Source organism: Lathamus discolor, chromosome 1 (genome assembly GCF_037157495.1).
Source record: "Lathamus discolor isolate bLatDis1 chromosome 1, bLatDis1.hap1, whole genome shotgun sequence".
Taxonomy (NCBI): domain Eukaryota; kingdom Metazoa; phylum Chordata; class Aves; order Psittaciformes; family Psittacidae; genus Lathamus; species Lathamus discolor.
The window spans coordinates 53,070,075-53,090,130 of record NC_088884.1 but is presented as its reverse complement, the minus strand read 5'-3'; the positions used below and the strand labels follow the sequence as shown (position 1 = coordinate 53,090,130).

Genomic DNA, 20,056 nt, shown 5'->3' with positions numbered 1-20,056 from the left:
TCTGCTGAAGTGTTAGCTGAGGTGTCTAATTCTGGCAATGTGATATATGTGTGGGTAACATAAGTATTTAACTCAGGGTTCATCCTGGGGAGACAGTATCTAAAATCTGTGTGTTACCTGTCTCTTTTGTACTGTCCTTTGCATAATTGTAGGTCTTATGAAAAAGCAAAACAGCACTTTAAAATGAATGAAAAAAAAAATTTCAGGTCATGGAAACCTGAATACAAAGCACAGAACATAGAAGTCGTTCAGCTTCAGACAGTAAATATTTGCTTACAGTTTAGTATGCCCTTCTTTTCACAAAAAAGAGGGGAAAATAAAAGGGCTTGAAGGACATGAATTGAAGAACAATTATCCAGGCTTCAGTAAAGAAGAAAAGATCAAGATTTGAAAGCCAATCACTACAATCATGGACTTCTATTAAACCACGCATAGCGTAAATAATGTAAAATGAATATTCCTTTCTTGAATCATCAGTTATTTTAATATCTTAAGCCTTATCAGGGTATCTGTAGTTTCTTCAGGAGGCCATGTCTGTATGTGTGAAGGACAAGAGGGTGAATGAAGGAATCAGCATGGATTTACCAAGATTAAATTGTACTTGGCTTACCTGACTACCATCTTTGATGGGTCAGCATGATGAGAACATGGATCAGCAGTGTGGCCTCACAACAGAGAAGGCCAACAGTATACATGAACAGCAAGTTGAAGGAAGTACGTATTGACTTCTGTTCAGAGAGGTGTAGACTTTCGGAATCTGCAATAGAAGACACAACCTGGAGAAAATCCAGCAGAGACATCAAGATCATTAGGAGGCTGGCACACAGACATATGAGAAGTTGAAAGGGCTGTTTGTTCAGTCTGAGGAAAAGAAGGCTAAACAGAATCCTCAACTACTTCAGCTGGTGCTGAGAAGAACCAAACTCTTATCGGGTGTGCATACGGAAATGGAAGATGGGGACAGATACAAACCGCAACAAGGAAAGTTATGATTAGATATTAGGGATAAAAATCACAGTGAGGGTGATCGATCACTGAAAAAAAATTATAAGAGAGGCAGTGAAATCTCCATGACTGAAGATATTTAAAACTTGACTGCACAATTTCCTGAGCAAACTGATCTAACCTTAGAATTTGCTCCAACTTTGAAATTTACCCATCTCAGAGAAAATGGTTGATCGGATGATTCCAAAGATCCGTTTCATATATTCTATTAGCCTTCACAGTTACTTTCTGTGCATATTCTTTCCAAAATATGCTGTCTATGACCATTCTGTCTTTCCGGGCAGCAATATCTATAACTGCCAAGTTCTTTGGATGCTCATGCTCGGAGATAGGATTGATCATGATCAGTCATGACCACTACTTACTACTGTTACTCAGCTTCTTAAGTAGTGAGATTAGGACAAAAGTGATGTTCTCCTCCCTATGTTTTTGAGAGCCTTTTTTACTCATCAGTTAATTTGAGGTCCTTTAATTTAGGACATTTCCTTATCTGTTACTTTTTTCATTAAGAGTTGATATATATTATTGCCTGTTCCCTTTTTTATTGCTGCAAAGTCTGTCACTGTTAAAGGTGGTACTGTCCATAAATAATTTCACAGTCGAGTGGTTTTGTTACGTGGAAGATCATCCAGCCTCTCAAAATTAGGGAATTATCTTCTAATGGGGCTTTTTGTTTTCCCAGCCTGCCCATTACCTACATTGGCACGCTCTGAAAAGATAAAATATGTTAGAAGGGAAAAAAACCCTCCTTGGTTTCAAATGACTGGGAATATTTACTGTTATTATAATACGAGAGTTAGTCTTGACGTAATCTGCTTATTAATATTTATTTTTCAGATTAAGTTCAGTATGGTTGAAGATGAGAATTTTACTTCTCTGGATTTGAAGAACAAAGGTTACAGATGCATTTTCTATTATGTGTACTTTTATGCATGATATCAAGATGTGGACTTATTTGAAAAAAAAAAAAAACCCAACAAAAAACCCCATCATCTTGTAAATTCATTTACAGAATCACAGAACAGTTGATGTTGGAAAGAACCTCTGGAAATAATCTGTAGAGGTCAGCTAGAACAGGTTTTCCAAGACCGTGTCCAGTCAGATTTTAAGTACTTCCAGGGATGGAGACTCCAGAGCATCTTGAGGCTTCCCCCTCCAGTGTTTAACCACCCTTACAGTAAAAAAGTGTTTTCTTATTTTCAGATGGAATTCCATTTATTGAAGTTTGTACCTCTTGCCTCTTGTTCTGTCACTGGACACCAATGAGAAGAGTCTGGCTTTCTTTTCTTTACATCCTCCCACCAGACAGTTGTTGATAAGATCCTCCCCAAGCCTTCTCCAGCCTAAACAGCAGTCTCAGCCTCTGCTCTTATGAAAGATACTCCAGTCTCCTAGTTTTGAAAGTTAAACAAGTTATTTTTTTTTTCCTCAGTGACTGCTGGGAAGTGGCTATGCTGATGGCTTGGCCTTAAATGAAATTGTGATTTATCCCCTGACAATTCTTTTTATGTGAAGGGACAAATTTTCTTTAAGTAAAGCTATCTTTTCAATATAAAAGAAATAAAAATAAAAAGATTTTACAAATTTATGTATTGCACAGCTCTAACTTACCCTCATTTTAAGTTTTCACCTGAACTACAAGAAAACTGAAATTGCAATATAACCTATAAAAATAGAGCCAAATGCTGTTGGAAGCACTATTAACATGGAGAGTTGCTGTTCTTGTATTGCCTGAATTATTGATAAAGCAACTTTAGTCATTCAACTTCAAAATATTTTATGCATGATTTATATTTGATAGGATCGTACTGAATGTTGTAGTAAAAAATAATTTTAGATTGCTGTCTTTACAATGCTGAAATATTCATGATGCTTTGTATAGGAACTATGTTGGCTTTTGTATAATATCTTACTCAAAGCTTAGGTCGAGTTCAGTATAGTAAGACTTCAAATGGGCACCTTTGTAAGGATAAAATCCATATACTGTCTTTTGGAGAATATGAAACTTTTTTCCTCAGATGTGTTACAAATACGAGTTCTTCTGGATGTAGCTCAATGTCTTAAATATGAAAATGATTTCCAAAGAATGGAAATAGCCTTGAGAAGAAGTGAATAATCATATTATATGCATATACTCCTTATTTACAAAACCCTCCACAGTATGTAACATTTAAAGATTATTTTAGCCTGTGTTTGTAGATGTCTGTCTTTGCTCATGGCAATAACTATGTTTATAATAATTTCAGTTTAAAATAAGGTTACATTATACAGTATGACAAGAGATATGCAGTTTCTGACTATGGTTCGTATGTATATGGATTATTGTTCTTTTCTATTTCATTTAAGATCCATTGGTTGGGGTGTAAATTCAAAAGCGTATACTTCTTTTAATTCGTAGTAAACCACATCACTAGAAAGTGTAAATAAAACAAAGGAATATGACTTTTATACTAGAACTTAACTTTACTTATTAATTTGTAATCTTGTGTTTGACCAGTACTCTGCGTAACTGAGTAGGGCCAGTGCACCAGTGCTATTTTTCATTTAATTTCCCTCCCCTCCTCTCTTTTCCTCTCCCCTCGCTTCCCCTTATGTCCCCTCTCTTCCCTTCCCATTTTCCAGGGAATTGTAATATTAAATGAATAATGCCCTAAATTATAAGAATGATAACTTGTCTCATTAATTATAAAGCTCACAATCTAAAGAGATTGTGAGCACAAGGAAAATGCTATATCAGGGAGAGATCATTATGTCTGTTATGTTGCTTTTAGTGCATGGGTTCAAGGTTTAGTCTCACCTTTCCAGGAATATAAAGTACTGTTCTATGCTGTTTTGTGCTACAGGCATTGCAGGCAGTTTGGCTACATAAAGAAGCACACTGCAGAGTAAGATTCTGTTGTGGATCTGTGCATAGGCAAGCTGCCAACAACGTCTGAAGCATAAAATATTCCCCTCACTCCCCGAAAGAGAGAGAAACAACAATATAAGTCACTTAATTCATTGAAGTTATGTTTTGAACAGAGGAATTTTATGTTCCTTGCGCATCTTAATAGGGAACATCGCTGACATTGGTTAAAATACCCACTTAAGTGTCGTCTGCCCCCCAGCCCTATTATTGTAAAGAACCATTTACATTGTCTTAAAACTTTGGGTGTCAGTGGCCCAGAAATCAGCTCTGTTATGTTGTATAGGAAGCCAAGGGTAAACCAGCTTCTTTCAAGTTTCAAAGAAAACAGAGCTCCACCTTGAACTTAAAGAATAGTTTGAATGATAAAATACAATGCTATTTTTATATTTATATCAATAGGAGTGGTCTGCATCTCTTGATTTGTAAGATCCTTTTTTCCCACAGTGTGATTTATATGTGGGAAATATCTTAAAATTGGTTATGACAATTCCAGTATACAATCCTGCACTTTGTGCCTCCAAATGTCCTTAGTGAGTTCCTTATTCTCACATGGACTGGAATGTCTTTACATCTTCACTATGACAATTAGGTGTGGAAAGGTAGTTGTCTTGAACAGGTATTAAGTTTTCATTTGCATCTCCTCTTATTCGGTAGAGTTGACTACAGTTGCTATGCAGAAATCTTATGAGAGTTCCTAAAAATTACATTCCTCAAACTTTCTAAAAATGAGGAAGCTTCCAACAGCTCTTCAGGTTTCTGTCAGGTTATGCTGGACTACCTGGTGTCATTACCTTTCAGAATCCAGAGACATTATAAAGTTGGCTTTTGTTTGCAACATTGAAAAATCCTTTAAGACTATTTAGACCATAATTCTGCCTGTGAGATTTAAATTTTCTGTCATGGCAGTACATCCCAGTCAGTGACTCTGAAAGGATGCTCTTATTCCAAATTCCTGACCACGTCTCTCTTCTTTCTTGGAGATGCCACTAAGCCTTGCAGCAAAGACTCTGGTATTCATGGTAGACTCACCTCTATAGAAAGATCCTGTTCAAAGCATATTCCAAATATTTCTTTACCAAATCAAAAGATACAGGAGGTGGCACATGGCACTGCCACAACGTGACACATAAATAAGGAGATGTGAAATCCTTTCTCCTGTATTGGTAGCTGGATAATCTTTCAGATCAGTATACCTAGTGTAAGATTTGAATTCCTAGAAGCTCTGAATACACTATCAGACAATTTGACCTATTTTAGGCTTGTGAAGTGAGCGATTTAGGAAAACATTCTATAATTTAATCTCATGACCTGAGCCTTCCAAAAGCTGATCTTTTTGTCTCAGAGATCAATAGCAAGTGTCCCTTGCCCTGCTTCCACTGTAGTCAGGCCTTGAAATCTCTGTTATTGATTCCTTCTCTGATTAAATTTCCTGATTTATACTTTCATTTCCATGTTTTCAGGGATTCCCAGAGAAAGTATGACAGGCTGGCACTACGGAAATGCCTAGTTTCAGGACATCCTTCATTGTGACTGTGGATATCCAACTCTTACCCTTGACCTGTTCTGTCTAGACACAAATTTGTTCTTCCTTCTGCAGAAACCATCTAATTAAGTACAGGAAATACTATATCTGATAAGTAGGCCAAATTTCCAGTGTTCAACTAGGTCCCTTTCACCTATGAAGGCTTCTTTCTGCTTCATTTGTGATGACTGGGAGATTAGAATTACCTAATCATGATTGTCTGGAAAAAGTTGTTAAAAATTTTGGGTTGTTCAAAGTGACTGGGGGATATATGAAAGCCTATAAGAAAAACTCTTTCTGTTTGCAAATTTAAAGAGACAGCCCTGTATCGGTCTACATTCAGGTGAAGATTTTTGTTAATAATGGTGGCTACAAAACTGAAGTTGTAAAACATCTTGCCATTTCAAAGATCCTCCAAAGCCATTCTGAAATGATTTCATGGCCTGGATTTGTTACTAAATTTTTGTCTCCTATGTGGCAGAACTGTGTGATCAACTAGGTTAAATTAGGTTGTTTTTTTTCACTGTCATGAGAATCTATTCCTTCATTCACTGTTGAACTCAAAGTTTTCTGTTTTCCAAAAAGGTCAGAACTTTTGTTTCTGGGTTGGGTTTGGGTTTAGGTTTGTTTTTTTCTTTTATTTTTCTGAAGATTTAGTATAGTTTTAAAATGTCTACAACCATAAACTACATCCTGATATTTTATTTGTGTGCCCAAGGGAAATTAACCTTTCGGCTTTCTTTGATTACTCTTGTATTGAAAATGTTTACAGGTTGTCTGTGTATTCTGACTACTCTGAACTGGCATGATAAGAGTCTATAGGGAATTATTTTGATGATGGCTGGCAATTATGTGCTAGTAATGTACCCCAAGTTAATTCAGTGTCTCAATTATTGATATTAAAGGAGTACTGCTGTGGTACAATCTTTTTTTTCAGTCATAAGTGCATTATCAGTACAGGTATTTAATGTAAATCTGGGACGAGCTTTTATGCCCTTTAAGATGCCAAGTTCTTTCAGACCACTTATATGACACACCTGTATGAGGTTCTTTGCCTGCATAGTGGTACCAAGGGAGACCAGCCATGAAACAGCAACTAGTCAGGCTGTACATCAGCAGTGCAATTTAAGGAATTAATCTCTTTTTCTATAGTTCTTTCTCGGTGCTGGGTATCCAGCTACTCAGGAAAGCTGACCTAAAGAGTCTTGGTTCCATTTAATACTTTCCTCAGTGACGTCTCAGCCACTTTAAATTTAATTCCACTAGAAGGATATGTATTTTTATATGACTCCAAGTGTGACAAGTATTTTTTTGTTCAGGCTTCAGCCCTTGGAACAAAACGTCCCTCTTCTTGCTACTTGAAATCAGATTGTGCACCCTCTGGTGAAATGATTATTTCTTTATTTAACAGAATAATTACACTACTAAGATTGAACTAACAAACAAATCTACTTCTTGAAAGTGCTGTTAAAATAAGATGTGGAAAAAGATCTTTGTTTCCACGATTAAAGGTAAGTGAAATTTCAACTAAATTCAGTTAAAGTAAATTCAGTAGGAATATTTTAGGGGGGGTTGAGTCTGAATTCTGTTAAAAGTTAAGTAGCTTCCAGAGAACCTAGCGCATATATATGTCACAGGCCTTCATTCTCCATAATTCTCCAAAAATCTACACCTTTCTAGAGACTTCACAAACAAGGATCCATTCCTCTCTGAAAATGAAATTTTAATGACCTTTAATGTAAAAAAAAAACCAAAATAAATATGGTTTATATATAAGGGAAGGAAACCAAGATGGAATCTGCCACCTCATGATTGCGTTTCATAACTGTTTTTAGTGTATCACATACCCTTTTTATGTTCTAGGCCAGTCTATCCTTACAGGTTACATTTAGCTTAGTACCTAAGATACTTAGTCAAGGGTTGTTCTTTCATTGCCGTATTATATAAAGAGCTAGGAACACTGTTTACATTAAACACAGCTGAACAAATCGTAGTAATTGTTTCTTGAGTCCTGCATCTGCTGTGGTGCTAATAGTAGATTATAGGGAGTGAGTGTTGGGATGAATCATTTTCCATGGTGCCTTATTGTGGAATTGGGTCTCTTCTCCAATGTTTCTCAAGCTCTATGGTACTGGAAGGAATTTTTGCACCCAAATTTGAATTCTCCAGCTATCTTTTACCAGTGAGGCAGCTCGGAAAGAACACTAAATTATTCCTGTAATGGCTGAGTCTTACAATATATTTTACATAAAGGTATCTGCCAAAACAGATTTTGTGGAGTGTCCTATCAGTTCTATTTTAAGGAGCAGAAAGATGACAAGATTATTCAGTTAGCATTCTAGAAATATTTTCCCCAAATATAGCATTTTTATTTTAAGATTGCTGAAAAGTTTATAATCTATGGGCTGCAACTGAACAGAAAACTTGCAATACTTATAGAGTAGAGGGCTGTTTCATTTTCTAGAAAACACGCCCCAGTAGAACTATTTGAGATACAAAGAATGCTTAGTTTCTTTCTCAGTATTTCATTGTTTTTGTAAAATTGAGAAACATAGTGTTCACTTCAGATACATCTAGAAATATTTGGGGGTTTTTGTTCTTTTCAAGCTGCTTGAAGCTCTACATCAGCCACATCTTCCTTTGTAGCAGAAGCTTCTGTGTCATTTAAACCTCTTAGTCTTGGATTTAATTTCTACATTTGATAAGGCTTTTAAATAGAATAATAACAATAACTCCTAATGGATTTGAAAAGGGAATTCTAACATAAGTAGACTGCAGATTTAGTGAATATTTTTACTATAATTACATTTTACCTTCTAAGCTATGTGTCATAAATGATTTTGTTCAATAGAAGGCATCATGTTGGATGATTTTTTTCCTGAATGGTCCAAGTGCTTACTAGTACATCCTACCAAATATTTTTTTGGGGGGATGTGATGGGTATGATCTTTGTAATTATTTCAGTAGCGCTGTTCATGAAGTTTTGAGTGGTGATATATTCTTGTTACTTACCCAAAAGTTTTGGAAGACGTTTGTAATATGTAAAGTTGTGAAACTTTAGCCTTTCTAGTTAATGTATGTTATTTTTCTTTGTGAAAATTATTTTGTGCTGATAAATTCCAGTCATGATCATAGTAGTGCTTTTGATGCTCCTGAGGTAATTCTGACCTCTGTTGGCAAATCACAGCAAAGGAAATGCGTGTTCTGTAGCACGCTTCTGTTTTGATATTTATTTCAGGCATGACATATTGCTAAGAGGAGAAATTAAGGTGTCAATTCTGTATTTTTTATAGTTGTAAAGCTTTTTTTGTCCTACCATTCTGATTAGTTTGAGCACAAGAAGGATTTCTATTCAAACTCTCCTTAGTTAATAACATTTCATGGTTTAGTAATTTTTGTACCAAAGAACCAGTTTCATCCAATATCTTTCTTATCCAGATTTTCTATACTATGCCAACAGCATTTAAACACATCATTTCATAATAGCTCTATGTGTTAAAGTTTGGATGTTGCAAAGATTCCATTTTAGGTTATGCAGTATGTCTGGTAATAATGATTACCATTCTGTAACGCAGTGTTTAAGCCTCTGAGAAAACATGATCAGTGGATTGGTTTTGCTTAGTTGTGCTTATTGCAATAGCTAATTTCACACTAATCATGGTTCTTATTGAACATGTTAATCCAGTTGAGAGACATAAAGAAAGAACTGAAGGGATGTAATCTGAACAGGTGCTATTATTATTTTTTTTGTGCAGTAACTATAATTTCTATCATATCTTTGTCATATCTGTCTTTAACTTTCAGATGTCCTTCCTAGGTTGTGTTCTTGTTAACAAAGTTAATATAATGCTGATGGAAAGAATAAGGGTTAGCACTTTGATGCAGCCAGGTGACATGCACATACTTTCTGCTAGCATTCTAGCAAAGACATTAAATGCATCGCAATTTTGAAACTGTGTTACTCCAGAGAACAGGCACAGATTGTTTAATATTTTATGTTATGGATAGGAAGGGGTTTTAGTACTATTTTGAATTAATTTTGATCTAGCTTACTTTCAGTTACCTTGCAAAACTGTACTGTTGCAGGCTTCTGATGTTCTCTGCCTTGCTCATTGTCAGCTTGGGGCTGTAGAGTCTGAGTAACTGCAGAAGTATTCTACAATAAATGGAAGACATTTATTCTACAATAAAATAACACAAATATGTTGTTTGTATGTTATAGGTCATTGATAGACTTCAAGAGCCTTAATATCTCAGCATTCATATTTTGGAACATAGTTGCTGGAGTTACACTCTTTCAATTTTCTGAGTTTAGGTTAAGTTTATGGCAGGTTGTCTAAAAGTGTTAGAGGTTGTTGCTGCTGTTATGAGATGAAGATATGGAAGATTTGAACTCAGAATATGGGAAAACGTGGATGGTTTATTTAATACCATTTGGATGTAAACACAAAATATCAGACTCTTATGTCTGTTACATTCTCATTTGTCAAGATAGCTAGTGATTGATTTAATTGATTCAGGGTTTAAGACTGCTATAGGTTGATTTCTGAATCTCTTTTTATATCTTAACGTAAATTGGGAATGAGGTGTGCAATTAGTTTCAACGATTGAGAGGAAATGGAATCATGTATTTTTTCTGGTGTCTATTTTGCGGGTGTCTGATAGGATTACTCTACTTTTGAGGAAACCCGGATTAGGAAGGGCAAGGTTATTAAAGCTAGCTGAATTGCAGACCAAAGAACCAAGTTCTGTTCTGTATGTCCTAGAGATATAACAAAGACTCTCATCTCAGGTTGGTTTCTATGATAAACAATCTTTAGTTCCAGAATGAGGTTATAGTTCTAACAGCATTCATATTTCAAAATTGGTGATACATACTGTTACTCTTCCCAGTGCTGCTTCCAGTGCCAGAGCTTCAGAAATTTTTATTCCACTTAAAAAAGTGTCAGTAAGTGTCCCAGTATGCATAATTAATCATTCTGAGGTTTTAAAATCTCTTTTTACAGTAAATATTGACTTTTCCTGTCTGTGATAAATTGCAAACACCGTGAATTCATGATGGATATGAATGCTCTGTTGAACCTACAAAAATGTATTCTGGAAAAAACTCCCTATAACTTTTCTTACTAAAGATCCAAGGTCAGTTGAATTAGGAAAAAGAATGGCTAAAGGAATATCTCTCCTAATAAAATTCACCATCGTATCTGTATTCTTGAGAGAAAGAGAAATGGGGCTTTACTTCAGTTTGGTTTTTATATGAGAAATATTAGTGTGGGTTTTTTTTTATTTTAGCATCATCTAATTTTTACAAAAGAAGTCGGAGTGTTCTGAGAACATGTTCTGTTCTTCGAAAGAAAATACTGATGTTATATACTGTACTTAAATGTTCACAGGTATAGTCACGCAAGTGTATCTTTCAATCATGAGATATGCAAGGGCTTTCAAAACCCTTCAGAAGATCCACTTCCATTGCTGTGCTTACAGAAAAATAATTATTGTTTATATAGTTTCACTAAATAGCAGTTGTCTGCGAAGAGTTGAAAGAACCCAGAATTTATTTATAAAGGGAGTTCAATACATGTGTGTATTTATGTATTATATGTATTGTATATACACTGAAAAAAGATATAGTCAAGTATTATATAGCCTGACATTATGTAATGCAATGGATCCCTCTTCCTGGTGGATCTTGATCAATGTATAGATCTTATACAAAGCATATAGGTCCGATTCACAGCAAACCCATCTACCTCATACATATATAGGGAGCCTCAACTCGTGTTACAAAGGGTGTGGAGCTGCCCTCTATAGAAATAATGTGATGCATTGATCTTTAGCATTAGCCATACACATCACTGCAGATTGCTCAGATGACGTAAGATCATACATGGAGACATCAGTGACAACAGTTTTAAAACATGGTTCAGTAGTAAAATCATTCATGTATGTTAAAGATGCTGCCTCCTGATCTGGTTTTGGACTGGGCATTTTCATAAGTTAGTTTGTAGTTGTTCTCACAGTATTCTTCTGCAGAATGATGCCAAATGAGAGTTAACATTTTTTTCCTAACAGGATGACTGAATTATTTTCAAGGACAGAATTCTGGAGTGGATCCAAGGATCTGTCTGATTCATCATTGACAAGCTGGAGTTACTAAAGTTCACTATGAACTGAGCAAAATCCTGGCTTGTCCCTGTAGACAACTGGAATACAGAGGAACCTTGCTGTCATAACTGATGAAAGCTTTCTCTGTTTTAGCTACTGCAGGCAAATTGGTCTTGACTGCAAGAAGGCAAAGCTAACCAGTATTAGCCAGGAACATACTGCTTTCTGAATATAGCCATAGTATTATGCAGTGTACGCAGCCAGTGTACTTCCAGATGAGTAGTCCATAAAGAATGATGAAGCCAAGCCAGTTAGATACAGGTCAAATGCAAAGTGTCCTTATATGTGACAGATCATTTTAATAAAGCATGCCTAATTTATTGCCTGTTCATTTGTGTGACATCATCAAGAGATCAAAGTGCTTCTCCTTTACATGTTACCTGACTTTTTATAACATTTAAGCTGATATAACTATTAATATATAAGAATATATATAAGAATATATATAAGAATATATATATATAAAAGAATAAAATTAAATGCCTTGAAATGAAATTGATTCCAACTTGAAGTAAATAGAGTTCTAGTTCACTTAAGCTAGTTCATGTGACTTTAGTTCAGGTTTAGTTTCTTTAGTTTTTACCATACAGACTACTTAACTGGAGAGACACTGCTTGTCAACATGTTTTTCTAGGTAGATTCTTTCTCAAACTAAACCTATCATCTAAATTTGCATGTACTTACACATGCACAGACTGTCTAATCTGCAGACTCCTAGAGCACACCTCCCACTGGCCCAAATCTGCCTTAGAACACCACTTTTTTTCTCTAGTATTTTTAATATAGATGTTCAAAGTTGGCTAAACCTCCAAGATAATATTTGTGACTTCTGCAGAACCCTGTTGCTCATGTTTTGGTCTGCAAAATCTAACCTTCACCGTGGTCTCATATGACAGCCAGCTTCTCTGTGTGGTCTCAATCTCAGAGACATGCAGACACACAGCTAGCTCCCAGGCTACTTCACCTACTTGCTGACTAGTCCAGCTTGATCTTCATCAGCAACTACACACTGTCTCACACACCCACGCTCCCTATAGTTGCAGGCTCCATGGATACACAGGCCTTCTGTCCCATGGTCCCACTTCAGTTTCTGGTCCCTAGAACCTCCCTTGCTCCAGTTTCTGGCAACACAGACACATAGGCTCACTCAGCCGTTGTCTGACCCAATTTCTGGCATGTGTATACATATGTATGTATATGTGTATACATGCACATGGAATAGAGTCCCTCACCCAGGAAAACAAATGGAATTTAATATGATTGAGAGCAGGACACGGCCAGACTATTGTATTGTAGAGCTAACTATATATATGTGATCTGCGCCTTTTTTCCCCCTTATCCCTGTTTTCTCACACATGTTCCTTTCCAAATCACCTGAACCCATCCCTTTCCCTGGATTGGGTTCCTCCCTAAACATCCCATAGGAAGTCTTGCTCCCATGTGTCCCATATCCCTATACAGGAGCACCTTTCAGCCTGAAATATGCTCCAGCATTGCCTCAGTCTCTGTCACTCCTGGGCAATGGGTTGGAGATTGTCATAGGACAGCCCTGGGAGGGGCCCCAACAGGGTGTCTCTTCCTCTGAGCCTGTAATTTGGGTTTCTGCCTGCCATTGTGCTGCTGGGCTTGTAGAGATGGGCCTTTAATGTGTTGATGGTTCTTCCTGATGAGTATGAGAGTAGTTGGGTCAGGGTATGTCTTGATTCTCCCACCTGCTGTTGTCTCTTTATGCTCCTTTGTGGATGTATGCAGGAGCTGTTTATCTAACTCACATTTATGAAATTTTGTATAGTTTCTGTTATCTTAGTGCTGTTCTAGCCTGTTCTTTGTGTACTTCACAATTACTATGTCCTCATATACAGGTTCTGTAATTTCTTGCCTCAGAAGTTTCTTTGGGGTTGCTTCTTTAGTCCTAACAGTATCAAAATACACTTTTATAAGACCATTTCTATTTCTTTCAGTTGCAATTCTTATTTTATTCTAAGGTTATTCAAAGGATAAGGCCACATTGACTCTGTGAGTCAAAGGTCACATAGATTCTGTGAGACTTACCATGGCTAGGGGTGTTCTGGATATCCAGGACTTGTGCATCTCTATGCCTGGTATTCTGCCACACACACTGGGCTTCTGTCATTTAGAATCAGTCTTTTCTTAGTCCTTTCCATTGGAGAAAGTGTGGATGGGCAGACTGGCTTAATGACTGTGCTAGCCTTGTCCTTATGCAAATATAGTTAGTAGCAGCAAGAATGGTAATGAGCAAGTATGCTAGGTTATCTATTTGGCATTAAGGTTATTTGTATACTTTTAAATGCTGCTACCCTACACCAAATTTTGGTCTGGGCAGATGTAGTTGGTTAAATCTCAGTGTTAGTTTAGCAGTGATATTTCACAGAGTCTGAAAAGCAATAATTACAGGTAAAATACTCATTTTTGAGCCTTACATTGTTGGACATGATGCTTCTGTTCTACTTTTATGTATGCAATTTTTTAAATTGCCCTTTTTACTTCCGTGCTTGTGTTAGCACTTTAACTACTCATCCTGATGTTTGTGTATTTGGAAAAAGATCTTTTTCTAACCAACTATTGTTGTAGCTTTTCATGGAGGAAACAAACATGACCCGCAGAAAATAAACATTGCAGTATTGCTAAATTCATAATGTTGTGAATTTGTGCCTTTTTCTCTTTGTGCTCCGCTTGATGTCCATCTTTATAGATATTGCTATTACTGCACATGGCATTCCTTAGACAGGTTTTCAAGAGGAAGACTTAATTCAGAGTTCAATCACAACAGATACAGCAGGAATGCTCAGCGTAAATGAGTGTTATGATGTAGCTATTGATGCTTTTATGCCCTAGATAGACTAGATGGTAGTGAGTGACTCTTTCTAATTTATTTTCACATTTCTGTTCCCAGTTGACATTCAAAAGGAGTTATATGTATATTGGAGGCTTCTGTGACAGCTGGGAAAAAGAAACCTTTCTCTGGTTTTCAGAGAGGCCTAGCATCACAGATAGACACCCCTGAAGCATCCCAGTGGTATATTTTGTGAAAGTTTGCTATATCTCCCTGAGAATAGTGAGGAATCAAATGGCTTTCTTAGCTTATCCCAACTTGTTCTTCAGTTTCTAGGTTGAATTACATAATTCCTTGATAGGAAGGGGATGCTGATATATGAGCAGAATCTTTGTATCTTACACATGCCGCACAGGAGAATTTCCTTTATCTCTGGATATCTTCATTGCCAAAGAAAGGCGGAGGCTGGATTTACCTTCAGTTATTGTCTGCACTCCATTCCAATAGTAATTTCATATTACCATTATAAATCTGACTTTTGCTGAAATAAAGTTCATTGGATGAACTTGATCATGCATCCATAAAGAGGAAGAATAACCTATTTGTTCCAATATCTGTTTTGACCACAGGCAATGCATTCTTGCAATGAAATTTATGTATGATACCCAGCTGTTAGGAGACTTCAAGGTAGCAGTCCCTAGATACATGGACTCAGTTTCTCACTAAGAGATAAAATTTTGCATAAGTTATTGAAGGGAGAAGTAGCTTGTGTAAATAACTTTACTTCATTATGAGACCACTGGGTAGGACTGAGACCTAGTTATATAGGAACCACTCTTGAGTATAGTAATAAGTAACTGTTGTATAATAAAAAACCTCATAATATTTACTATATTCAGTATTTCATATTAAATAGAAGCCACTTATCTACTGAACAGAATCAATGTGGAAATAAAATCACAGTTCAGTGAAATTCCTCAGTATTCCAGACTTACACTATTTGTGGCCAAGACTGTAAACAGATCAAGGTTAAAGAAAACAAGTGGAATAAGCTGTTTTGGAGCCTGAACTTGAATGACATACTTAATCCCATGGATTAGTTGACCATAGATTTTGTTGTATTATTCATATTGACACAACTGAAGAACAGGAATCAAAATGAGATAAACACATTCCACACATTCAAAAATGAAATGGTTTTGAGTCACATTTCAGACTAATACAACAAAAGCACTTAAATGAACAATTGGAATTATATATACAATCAGCTTTAAAGAAGCAGTATTAACTGGATTGATAATCCCTCTGCCCTTCTCCTGTTTAATTTTTAAGTTAATAATTAAAATTTTTATTATTAGTAGTTTTATTTTTCACTTTTAATTCTCAGTTGCTACAGGCAGCAGCTGTTTTTAATACTGGAAAGAAGACTCAACCTTACTCAAGACACCGTCTACTTTTGTTAATGTAAGACATATAGCGGCACTTGCTCAAAAAGATTCTTACAACGCATTTTTGGGTGATGTTTTTCCATGTACAAATTTTGAGCACCTTATTATTAATTTTTCATTATGCTTTAAAATATGACTTTCTAAACATTTTTGTTTTTTTCCCTAGTGTCACTAAAGGCAAATATTTGAATTTACTTTCCTTGAAGTAATTTTAAAATGTATCTATCTCAAATTCAGCAAAGTAGTGTAAATATAGGTAAAGCCATACAAGAAAAAGTCATACATTCCTTTTACTGTATAACTTACATAGCACTGGATTCCATCAAAGAGGACTCTGTCGGAAAAAAAAAAAATCACATTTACTAAAATGAAACAATTCTATATTTGATAAGTAGCATAATTAATCTGTATAGGTTAGGGCAACATGGTTGACAGTTTATTTGTGCACACAATGGAGAATGTTTTGCTGCTTTTCACAGTAAGTAGCGTTATTATTTTGTGTCTGAATAACTGATGATACATATTATTGTGCAAAAAATTGCATTTTCAAAAATGCTCTGTAAAACTGTTCATATATTTTGTATAAGTTCAGTTTACATGACTGAAAATGTGTGTGAACATAGGCAGAGCACTAATGAACATAGGAGCCTGGCTATGTGCTTTAATAACTTTATGCAATGTGTTTCTGACAATTTAATAACAATAATTTTAACAACAATAAACCTGGAAACTTTGTAAGATTTTGGCTCAGAACGGGACAAATTCCTTTAATACCTATTTATTCTATGGGACACAGGAACAGTGAGGAAACTAAATTTATCTGAGCTGCTTGGTTGGTTTCCAACAACATCAGTGGGAACAGGATATTTACTGAACCTGCATTCATTTTGTAGGAAATAATGTTGCAGTACTATAGCAATGCAAAGTAAGTTTAGGATTTCCCACAGTTAAAACTGGCCTGGCAAGATCAGCTTCACTACTTTTATTGTCCTGAAGAGCCAGCGGTTCTCTAGGAATAGCTTCCAAAGATGCTGAAGACCTGGGAAAGAAGGTGGGGAGAAGGGTGGGAGGGATGAGAACTAGGTATGTGCTAATCCTCTGCCAGCTCTCAACAGGGTTTAGACCCTAAAATATGCAGTCATGAACACCATGCTCTATCCATCTCCTCTGAAGCAACTGATTCCACCCAGACAGTGTCATCTTTCTTTCTGCAGAGAAGAAATAAATTCTAAAGAGAGTTACCAGAGAGCTGTCAGCTAAGGTTTAAGTGAAACCAATGGGGAGACAGACACTGATGTCATCAGGCACCTCTCTATGGATTTTAGGGACTCATATAATTGTTTTACCAAAAATATTTTCCTTTCACCTTGTCAAAACTACTATACAAAGGTCACAAATATCAGTGTACACATAACAAAATAATAATAGAATTTTATAAGTAAATATATATGTATATATATAAGTACAGAGTGGAGATATGATGGAAACAGATTCAAACTTGTGACAGATATTCTGTGCATGTATGCATGGTTCTTGCGCTGTTGATAGGGAGTCTTCCTGTGGGATTAAAATTAGCAGAATTAACTTCTGATTTCCTTGCTTTTGCATGAAGAAATGACTTCCCTATTATTTTTTTCCATATAGCAAAAACTACAGCAGAATACCAATCAACTAACCATCTTTTTCTTTAGTCTGTCATTTTCATGTCAGCTTTGAAATGCTACTTCTTGCATGTATTCTCAGCTCACAAAAGAGAAAAAAATGTTTTCTTACCAAGTAAAGGGTATTTCCAATTAATGTATGACATCAATTCAAAAGGTCAGTGTTCTTTGTCCACAGCAACAACAAACTATAAGAAGGTCTTTTTGCTGTTGGCAATGGTGTAAGTAGCATAACAGACTTCAGTTTCTTTGTGCCTCACTTTGGCAAGATAAAATGGAAGAAACTAATCGATGATCATGTTTTAATTCAGCGTTTTAATTCATCATTGACTGAAAAATGATTTTTTTTGCACAAAAAGTAGGTTCAGTTACTCTCTTAAAATTCATTAAGTGATAGATTTTCCTAATATGCTAATGTACATAGGAAAAAAATTCCTAACTTCTTAATGCATGTAAAATTAAGAAGTCTGATTTTTGACTGCATCGAAGAATTAGGAGAAACTTAGTTTTGTGAACATTCAGTATTAATGGTAATCCAAAGAGCTGTGGATCTTCTGTGAAAAAATACTCTTTTCTGGAGGTTCAGTGCTAACTTGTTTTGTTCCAGGTTCTCCTTAATGTTGCTTTCACAATAACTATTGAAGTGTTTTAATACACAGATAAATCAATACATTTGATAATTTCTCATATATTTTCTGCGACGGTGATGCCACAGAAAGGCTCTTTAGACTTTTTCCTCTTTCTGCACCCCACTTTTCTTTGAAGTCAGATGTTTTTTTATGGAGCTAATACACCACTAGACTTTTGTCCTGCTGTATCTGTTTGCAGAAGAGCTTTAGGCAAACTCTTCACCACAGTTGGGAATTTTAGGGTCTAAGAATTTCTATTCACAGGCTGTCCAGTTTGAACTTAATTTTCAGTTATTAGAGCATAAATATCCAGTGTATTTACTGACCCTGCATCCATTTTGTGCGAAATAATGTTGCAATACTATAGCAGTGCAAGACCGCCTAGGAGGGGATTTCTGCACAGGCCCAAAGGAAAAATTTGCAGCCAAGATGTGTTCATGTCTCTTGTGTTCTCTGGTTTGATAACCAAATTCTGATTTTGAGCATGTGGATTAAAGGATAGAATTAGGGGAGAAAAGAACTAGGTTTTTGTTGGTTTTCTGGGTGGGGGCTTAAGGGCCTAATTCATCATGAGCAATATATGGATTTGGTGCATTTTGAAAGAACAACCAAAAGGTAAATCCTAACAACTTAAAACTAAGCAAGCAAGTAAGCAAAACCAAGTAGATGAATATTCTGGGTTTTTATGTGATTATTTTAATATTTAAAATAAGTAATAACTTTTTATGTAAAAATATAAACGAGGTTATAGAGTATCCATAGATAAGGACTTTATGCTTCCCAATAGGTAAGTTTAACCTCTGTCATATAAATGATGTATGTCTATTACGGAGGAACTAGCATTTCAAGGACTCAATTTTTACTACATCATGAATTTAAGTTAATTTCTTTTAATTGGATATATTGGAGTGACTTTCCTAACTTGAAGTTGCCTTTCATAAAAAGAAACATCTGTAGACTTCTGAGCAGATTAAAAAAAACAAAACCAAAAACTTCAGTTTCTGCTTCTTTGCAAGAAATTGAATTGCAGGGAGAGGTGAGGCTCTCAGCACTAAGCAGAATTTTCCTCAGTGCAGAACATAATGTATGACACAAATAATCTGTATGCATGCAGTATTTTATACTTATGGGAAACAACTGCTTAAATTTATGAGCTAATTAATCATTCAAACACACACAATGAAAAAAACACCAGTCTACAACATCAATATTCCATAGGTAATAAAATACACATTCAGTAGTCAAGAATTCTTTAAAAGCGTTTATTTAGCATGCATGTTGTTTCACTGATGTAGATCATGAGAAAGGCCAGTATGAAGAGCTCATTTTACCTATTAGCTTCAGATTATTTTCTTCAAACTGCAGCAACTGATTCTAAGGTACAAAGTGAAAGGAAAATACAACTTTCCTAAAACTGTTTGACACTGTATTAGCAGCTAAAAAAAAACCAGATTGTAATTCAGGACTCATAATCTTGTGTTCTGGAAGTTGTAATACTAATGATTGAAAACTGCGTGCCACAAAAAAAAAAATGCTTTCAGAAAGCATTCAGATGTATTCAGAGAAAAATCTGCTGGGATTCAATATGCCTCTGATATCCAGTTTTCAGAATTTGGGTTTTTTGTTTGTTTTTGTAGACTAGCAGTCACATTTTTGTACTTTGAAAGAAAAAAATCTTTACTGTTTTGTGAAGATTCCATAATAGATAGTGAAACTAGTTACGTGAGGTATATAATGAAGCTGACTTTAAAAATAAGTGATGTAAAATGCAGAAATAAAAACAACAACAAAAAGGAAACTTTTGTATATATGTAATTTTTTTTAAATGTAATTGGTTAAAATGGGAGCTAAGATATCAGGCCACATAAAAAGAATACGTTTACTGTTCCTTTAAAGGATATGATTGGTTCTCACTAATCTTATG

At 35.6% G+C, this 20,056-nt stretch overlaps 1 protein-coding gene across 1 annotated transcript in view; it reads left to right on the top strand.

Moving 5' to 3' along the window:
• LOC136006028 (ankyrin repeat and sterile alpha motif domain-containing protein 1B-like) overlaps positions 1–20,056 on the top strand; it is a 170,526-nt gene that overhangs the window by 26,143 nt on the left and 124,327 nt on the right. The gene's annotated exons all lie outside the window — the stretch shown is intronic.